The sequence below is a fragment of the Mustela nigripes genome, chromosome 1 (genome assembly GCF_022355385.1).
Source record: "Mustela nigripes isolate SB6536 chromosome 1, MUSNIG.SB6536, whole genome shotgun sequence".
In the NCBI taxonomy this organism is placed as follows: domain Eukaryota; kingdom Metazoa; phylum Chordata; class Mammalia; order Carnivora; family Mustelidae; genus Mustela; species Mustela nigripes.
Genome location: NC_081557.1, coordinates 146623138 through 146632585, shown reverse-complemented (window position 1 = coordinate 146632585; position 9448 = coordinate 146623138). Strand labels below are relative to the sequence as shown.

At 36.3% G+C, this 9448-nt stretch overlaps 1 pseudogene; it reads left to right on the top strand.

Annotated features, from left to right (window-relative positions):
• LOC132000948 (glyceraldehyde-3-phosphate dehydrogenase-like) overlaps positions 1-9448 on the top strand; it is a 65055-nt pseudogene that overhangs the window by 22606 nt on the left and 33001 nt on the right.

The following is a 9448-nucleotide window of genomic DNA, read 5'->3' as shown; positions in this document are numbered from 1 at the left end:
ATAGAAGCAGGCTCCCTGCGGAGCAAGGAGCCCGATGTGGGACTCGATCTCAGGACGCTGGGATCATGATCTGAGCCGAAGGCAGCTGCTTAACCAACTGAGCCACCCAGGCGTCCCTGCTCCTTTTTTTTTTTTTAAAGATTTTATTTATTTGGAGAGAGAGAGCAAGCACAAGTGGGGGTGGGGGCAGAGGGAGAGCAGGAAGCAGACTCCCCAAAGAGCAGGGAGACTGATGAGGGGCTAGATCCCAAGACTCTGAGATCATACCCAAGCCAAAGGCAGATGCTTAACTGCCTAAGCCGCCCAGGCACCCCAGCTCCTTTGTCTACTTTTAAGATTTTCTCTTTACCATTGGTTTTGAGTAATTATATTACAATGTGCCTTTTCTTCATGTTTCTTCTCCTTGGTGTTTGTGATCTTCTTGCAGCTGTGAATTTATAGTCTTGTCACACTTGAAAATATTTTTAACCTTTATTTCTTCAAATACTTTCCATGACCCTCTCCCTTTAGTGGGACTCCAATTCTATATACATTATGTCACTTAGTTTTCAGAAGCTCACTGATGGTGTCTTCATTTTAAAAATTCTTTTTCTATTAAGTTTTTGGATAGTTTCTATTGCTAGGTCTTAACGTTAACTAATCTTTTCTGCATTATTTATGTTGTGTTTTATTCATCTCAGGCTTGTAGTTTTCTTTAGAAGTACAAATTCAGATCATTTTTGTGTTTGGGCTTGAGATCTGTTTTTTGTGTTTTTTGGCATATGGAATACAGTTATAGTAATGGTTTCGGTGTCTTTGTTTGCTAATTTTAACATCTGTGTCTGATGTAGGTGTATTTTAATGGACAGATTTTTCTCTCAATGTGGATCATCTTCTCCTGATTTTTTGTATGCCTGGTAATTTTGGATTGGATGTCTGACATTGTAAACTTACTTTGATGGTTGCTGGATATTTTTGTACTCCTGTAAATAATTTTATTATAATATGGTAAGTTACTTTGAAATCGTAAGTTACTTTGGTCTTGCTTTTAAGATTTGTTAAACAGGACCAGAGCAACATCTAGTCTAGGCCCAATTATTTCCTACTATTGAGGCAAGTCTTTCTGAATACTCTACCGATTTTTCCTATGAATAATATGATTTTTCCAGACTGCTAATGAGAACAATCACTATTGCCACACTACGTAGCTTTTTCAGGTTCATGCGTGGCTGGTTCTCAGCTGGGTGCTCAAGAGAGGCCCTATGCAGAGATCTGGAGTTCTCTGTCTGTACAGATTTTTCAGATTTCAACTCGGAATCTGCCAGGTTTCCCTGGCAGTGTGTGTAGCCTGGAAACTCAGTCATAGTCTCATCTCATTTGTTTTACATCTCATTGGGAACACTATTCTTCATTGCCTGATGTCTAGTGTCTTGAATACTATAGTTTCATATTTTTTGTCTGCTTTTTTGTTTTTTGTTGTTGTTGTTGTTGTTGTTTCATGTTGTAGTATAAATTGGGTCCAGGTTATTCCATCTTGTCCAAAGAAAAATTCCTACTTCCACGTTTTTAAGAGAGGTTTTTGTTTTTTTCTTTGTATAATTTTTTTATTTGAATCTATGCAGTGATCTTGAATTGTACTTTAGATTAAGTAGGGAATCAATTACTTTATCTCAAACACATACTATGTGAAGATTCTACCTATAAATGGATGCACTATAAAATAAGTAATTAATTTTTGTAGGTTTTTTCCCCTCATAGTTTGGTTGGAAAATCAATGGCTTTGAATTATTAGTGTCTGGAAGGTAAGTCTAATAATAATACTAGTAATAATTTTACTCTTTAACTACACGATAGTAAAATTTACTTAAGCTTTTCAGAAATTAAGATATATGTGTCTGGTAGGTCATCTTAAATTTTAAATGGAACATAATTGCATTTCTTTTGGGTTTTTTTTAGACATTTTATTTATTTTATTTTATTTATTTGACACAGAGAAAGAAAAAGCACAAGCAGGGGAGAAGCAGCAGGCAGAGGGAGAAGCAGGCTGTCTGCTGAGCATGGAGCCTGATGTGGGGCTTGATCCCAGGATGCCAGGATCATGATTTGAGCTGAAGGCAGACACTTAACCAACTGAGCCACTTAGGTACACCAATTGCATTTCTTTAATAGTGCAGAGTTTTAAAGCTAAAGAAATATGTCTTATACAAAGATTCAAGACATTTTATGAAACAAAGTAACCATCATTTGTTGAATGCCTACTATGTGATAAGCACTTCACAATTTTTTAAATTCTACCATTTGTTTATTAGGCAGAGGTTGTTGTTTGCATTTGAGAGATGAGGAAATTGATATACAAAGGGTTACATAATTTGCCCAAAGTTACAGTGTGAGTTAAGTATTTACACAAGCTGGATTCACACAAGCTAAACACCTAAAACTCAAAGCATTTTATTATCCCATATTGATTACAGCTCTTAACTTCATAAAGAGCTTCAGGTCTTCTAGATTCTTGAAGAGTGAGTTTTAGGTAATAGATTTATTGATAACTTTTAGTCCATTAACTTATCAAATTAGGATAGTCATACTTTACAAATTTTCTCTCCTATTCTATAAATAACGTAATGACAACTTCATGTCACACTTCACATCTGATAATAACCTACCGTTGAAGCACTTTGCAATTTTCATGGTGCTTTTACACATGTTTTTATCTCAGTCATTTCTCACAACCGCACTGGATAATGCATTAACCCCATTTTGCTTAAAGCTTATCATTTAGCCTACATTTCTGTGATTCTTAAAGATTTTATTTATATATTTATTTATTTGACACAGAGAGAGAGAGAGAGAGAGAGCGAGCGCACAAGCAGGGGAAGCAGTGGAGGGAAAGGAAAAAGCTGGCTTCCTGCTGAGCAAGGGACTCTACCCCAGGACCCTGGAATCATGACCTGAGCCAAAGGCTGAGCTTAACCGACTGAGACATTGAAGTGCCCCTCCCATGATTCTTAGACCCGTATTTTTTTTTTTTCTGTTATTCCAAGCTAGCCTTTCTGCATCATTGGCTTACTTTATTAAAACAAACAAAAACAAAATGGCATCCATGTAAAGTCATCAAGTTTTTTTCCCCCACTTTTATGATAATACTTCTGAAAAATAAAGTTTGATTTTATATTTGGGTGGGTATTGAAAATTTTGCTTACCATAGTAATTGTCATTTTTGTTTTTTTTACAGGCCGCCTCACTGAATGGGGTGCTCAGAGTAGTGATGAAAAATTCATAGATTAACATTTGATGCCAGACTAGTAGGAAAGTTTATATAGCATGGCATATAGTAGCTATGTTCTAGAAATTTTATTATGTGTTTATTGAACTGCACTTCATTATTGTTCTTTTTAAAATTTATATTGTTTCTTTATTTTCATTATGTACTGTTTTTGTATTATGAGACACAAAATTTATGTCCTTGCCATCATTATCTTATTATGATCCAGAGCTAAGTTTCAGGAGAATTCTTTATGGCACCTTAAAAATTGTACTTCCATAAGAAAATGTACAATATTTAATATTCCTATTTTCATGGTCTCTGATTTATTATTAGGCTAAACTTTGTACCTGTTATGAGTTGTGTCCCCCAAAGATAGGTTCAAATTCTTAACCCCCAGGACCTTAGGATGTTACCTTATTTTGAGATAGGGTCTCTACAGAGATAATCAAGTTAAAATGATATCATGAGGGTGGGCCTAATTCAATAGGATTGATGTTCTTATAAAAAAGGGTAGAAATTCGGACAGAGAGAAAGACATGCACAGAGCGAAGACAACATAAAGACACACAGAATAGCACATAAATACAGGATTGCATCTACAAACCAAGGAACACCAAAGATTGCTGTCAAAATACCAGAAGCTACAAAAGGAGAGGAAGGATTCTCCCATTGAGCTCAAAGACAACATGGCCCTGCTTGTCTACACCTTGATTTCAAACTTCTAGCCTCTAGAACTGAGACAATAAATTTCTATTGCAAAATTTGAGGAAGTCACAGATTCTGGTACTTTGCTAGGTACGGTCCTAGGAAAATGCAATAGTACCTAAAATAGAAATAGAGTCTTTCTCTTTAAGAATTCAGTGTACTAAATGTAGTGGAACTTTGGAATACCAGGACCACATTCCATCCGGGCTCTGTTGGGAGAAAGTTCTTGGTCTCGACTCCAAGAAGCTCCTACAGCATGAGCCAGCTGACCAGTATGAAGCTTACAGAACATAGGCCTTTGTCTAGATGAGATTCTAGACCCTTCTCAAATTAGACAGTGGTCTTTCTAGCCTTGTTTCCCATTCTTTTTCTGATCCTTTTCCAGAGCCAGGCAGGTGCTACATATTCTTCTTTCTAACTTTTCCTTCTCCTCCTTGTCTGTCATATGGTACCAGATGAGTAAGAAGCAATAAGTACATGAGGGCTGTAGCACCAATGGGAAATATGTCCTCAGGCTTTCGCTCTTATACCTCTGTATTTTATCTCTCAGAATGACCATCTGTTTTTACAGTGGTTACTCTTACTTGGGAGCAGATGACTTATCCACATAGATTTGTTTTTATCTATAATTTTATTCTTACCTCAAAATTAATCAGCCTCTGGGGCCCTGCGTGGCTCAGTGAGTTAAGCTGCTGCCTTCGGCTCAGGTCATGATCTCCGGGTCCCGGGATTGAGTCCTGCATTGGGCTCTCTGCTCAGCAGGGAGCCTGCTTCCTCCTCTCTCTCTCTCTCTCTCTGCCTCTCTGCCTACTTGTGATCTCTGTCTGTCAAATAAATAAATAAAACTTTTAAAAAACTTGTTAAAAAAATTAAAAAATAAAAATATAAAAAAAATTCATCAGCCTCTATTTAAGACTTGTATATATATTTTTTAGAGATTTTATTTATTTGCCAGAGAGAGAGAGAGCACAAACAGAGGGAATGAAAGGCAGAGGGAGAGAAAGAAGTAGGCTCCTTCTGAGCAGAGAGCCCAATGTGGGACTCGATCCCAGGACCCTGGGACCATGACCTGAGCTGAAGGCAGAGGCTTAACCCTCTGAGCCACCCAGGCGCCCCAAGACTTGTATATTTTTGATGGTGATGTGGTCAGTCTCCCACTGACATAGACTCAGGTGATCTTGGTTCTCTTCCATGTCTCCCTTATCTCAGCAATAACCAACAAGGTCAGTTTTCACTCCGTAATATCCTTAATCTTCATTTTGTGTTCATCCAAATTTGCTAGTTTTCTTCTGTAGATTCTGAGGACTCATAGAATCTTCTCTGGTTTCTGAAGACTATGTGAATTATAAAGTCTTATAGTTGGTTTCCAGTGTAACAGCTTTGCAACTATAAAACAGATAGTTAATATGCCAGAAATCTGACCTCCTGTTCAACCAGATAGTAAACTCTTTGAGGGCATGGATCTTTGCATTTGTACAAGTTTATTGGATATATCCCTTAGCCCAGAATAGCAATTAAAAAGCATAAACTTTCGAGACATTGCCTGGAATCCTTGTTCTACCACTTACCAGCTCTGTGAGATGGGACAAGTTATTCAACCTCTATGTTCCTCAGTTTCACTCATCTGTAGAGTAAGGAAAATGGGGTTATTACAGAAGGGGAGTGAATAAAGCACTTAGAACAGTATGAAAAAATACAGTAATTTTTCAATAAAATGTTCATTATCTTATTGTTTTATACTTCAGTGTTTATCATCTATTTGGAGACTAATGAAAGATAAATTGTGTTAACACAAGAGTAGAAGCATGCTATAATTTTATTTGAACATGTGTTGCACCTCTCTGTTACAGTAATGTAGTCCTGAGTCTTGTTGGGTTCCTTGAGTATAAAATAAGGATAATAATACCCTACGAGTAGGTATTATTGGTTGTTGTAAAGATTACTATACTAGGTTGCTGTTGGTAAGGGCTGAATCCAGTGCCTGACACACAGTAAACACAGTGAATGGTACTCAGGAGACACAGTAATAATGGTAGTATTAATAGCAGTGAGGCAGCAGTAGCAGTGATGCTAGTGTTAGTAATAATAGTAATAATGGTAGTAACATAGGTAGAAGTAGCATTTCATTTAGTTTTTTGTGTGCATGGAACATATCAGCAGTTGAAAACAGCTTGGGGGTATGTGAGGGAAAGACTTAAAGTTTTCCTTGACAGTCTGAGAGAGGTGATAGTTGAGGTCTTGGGAAAGGATGAGGTGGCTTGGAGTGGGAAGAGAACCGCCACAGGACAATCAGGGAATCTCAAGAAGGTGAGATGAAATTTGAGAAGAGTGGAGAGAGTGTTCAGATTCTTACCCATCTAAGCCAGAGATACTGGGAGGAAGAAGATAACTTCTAAGATGGAAAGCTGTGATTAGAGAGTGTCAAATAATGGTCAAGGAAGACACTGATCTGCCCTACTCCCCCCACTATAGTCATTTCTCAACCATTTTCTCCTCTCTCCACTCGGAATTTCTTTCCTTTCTTTCTTTTTTTTTTTTTTTAAGATTTTATTTATTTGAGAGAGAGAGAGAGAAAGAGAGTATCTGTGCACGCACGTGTGCGCGCACACACACACAGACACGAGTGTTGGAGGGAGGAGTAGAGGGAGAGGCAAATTCCTCACTGAGCAGGGAGCCGGATGCTGGGATCTATCCCCGAACCCTGGGATCATGACCAAGGCAGATGCTAACCAACTGAGCCACCCAGGTGCCCTACCTTTCCTTCTTTAACAGCTGAAAAAGTTAATTTCATTAGATACATATATATGTCTAACATGTATATATTTTAATGCTGTGAATAAAAGCTGTGGCCCATTAAAACCAGTTGACAATACATCATGAAGAGAATATGCACATGCTGGAGAGAAACAAATATGCTTTTCATTTTAAGGAGCAAAGTGCAGACTGCAGGTTATATTGTGAAGCTGAGGACATGCATTTGACGGGAAAGAGTGGAATACACCTTTACTCAATATATTTGGAATACTTTGTTGAACTCTAGTATGTTTCAGTATGTTAGAGAAAGAAAATTTTTTAAATTGGTGAGCCCAGAAGTTATGTCCTAAATTTCATATATATTTGAACATACATACATATGTTCACTGTTGCTTTCTGTGAAAATTATATTATTATAATTATATTATTATAATTGTAATTATTATTATATTCTTCTAAGCATTTTTAAAATATGAAGATTTTATCCAAATCTTAATTTTTGCTTCAGCAATTCAGATAAAATTGACTAATGTCCATTTGGTTTAGATTTCTTTTCAATGACTTAGTCATTTTGTTCCAAATGACATATTTTTCTTGGCTTCTTGCTTATGATATAAGCAGCCCGCAAATGGTATACCTCAAACAGCATTCTTAACCAATTACAAATTAAAAACCATACCTATTCAGATACAGTAAGACTATATTTATTTATTATTTTGATGTTTCTTTTTTCTGTCTCTGTGTACTGTTTTTAATTTTATTTATTTATTTATTTGAGAGAGAGAAAGCACAAGTCGGAGCAGCAGAGAAAGAGGGAGAAGCAGGCTTCCCATTGTACAGAGAGCTGGATGCGGGGCTCCATCCCAGGACCCTAAGATCGTGACCTGAGCCAAAGGCAGATGGTTAACTGACTGAGCTACCCAGGAACCCCTGTGAACTATTTTTATATATATATGTGGTTTAAACAAATTATTCAATACAATGTAAATTGTACTTAAAATGACATGTAGAACAACAAAAACTGATCTATAGCCTCTTCTCTAAGAAGAATCCCAAGGGTACTATCTTAGGCACTTCCCTTACAATTATTGTTACTGCCATTGAGCACGCACATGGCCTTTTAAAATTTATACTTTCTACTAATGATGCTTAAAAACACAGTGATCATAATGCAATATAAAGTAGCTTCAATTAGTCTATTTATTCTTTTTCCCCTTCAGTCTTTAAAAAAATAATAATAAACTCCCAGTGAACCTTTACCCTGCAAATGACCTCATATGACATATTTGAACTTACAGTGAACTTTCACATGAACTTTCAGTCATCCTCTGAGAAATATAACAGATGGAAAATAGACAGATTTTTCAAATATTTTCAGATGTAGCACTTTGACATGTTTAACAGAGACAACAAGGCCGACTATCTCCTTCTAGTGTTTACTTTGCTGACTTTATTGTACTGCAGGCAGTTTTGTTACACTATATGCCTGAATTAAGGGGTTCAGCTACATTTCTGTTTGACCAGCATCTTGATTTTGAACCAGCACTTTTATATATATTTAAAGACATAGCTAATTGGGTTGTAAAATATAACAAATTTTAAGAGAACTTTATGGAACTTATTGAAATAATATTGCTTCAGATCATTTAGATATGAGGGGCTTTTAAAGACCCATTTCAGATTTTAGAACATGAATCAGCTATAACGTTTTTCACTTTGAATGGTTTGCAGCTAGAAATTCAGTTCGAAATGCAGAGGGTTTTTGAATGGTCATTTGGGAAAAGAGGACGGAAATTGTTGGAGCCCCAACTAGGGTTTACTATTGCTAGTGTATGAGGTAGGCTCTTCAGAGGTATAATCTTTGCAACTCTCTTCCCCAAGCAGTTATCTTACTCAGGTTGCACAAGAGGAAAGGGAGACAGAGAGGTTGACAACTTGCCTGAGAAGACAGCTAAACTGGGGAATTAAATCTGGGTCTCTCAGACTTCTGATTCCTTTCTCTTGTAATAAGTCCATGCTCCCAGGAACAAGATATTTTGTTTGGTCAAATAAATGCTAAAGATAAAAGTGTGATAACACTGTCATATTTCTAGAATCTTTGTTTTGAGAATTTAAAGAGTTTCTTTGTATTTGTTGCATAATATTGTTAAATAGGTTAGTATGAAACCTTCAGAGTGTTCTCAGTGACATGAAGATAGTAACCAAGATTTTTGCTTCTCTTGAAAATTCCGTTGTTTGCAAAAAACTATACGTCTATTACATTTACCAAATAATGAAAGCATGTATGTTATTTATCCACCGATATGCATCTCCTTGCCTAGATCAATTCTTATTAACACCCACTTTATTCTCAGACCACAATTTTTTCAGCCAGAGTAGTGTTTTAGATATTGTTTAGTTCAGAGAGAGATTATACTTAATGGATATAGATATGTATAAAATAGCACACAACTGCATTTATAACATCAAACTATGAATGGTATTAAGCTGTAATTAGGCCATCTTTCCTGAAACTTAGTGAGGCAAATAAAGATCTTTCCATTTCACAAGGATGTTCTTAGAAGCCTATGGTGATTTTGTTGGTGATGTGGTATAAATGAATAGCAAGTTAAAATAAGCTATTACTCATTTTAAAGGAATTTTTAATATTTGCCTTTCTTTAACTTTTTTTTAATTTTATAATTTTTTATTTTTATAGACATATATTTTTATCCCCAGGGGTACAGGTCTGTGAATCACCAGGTT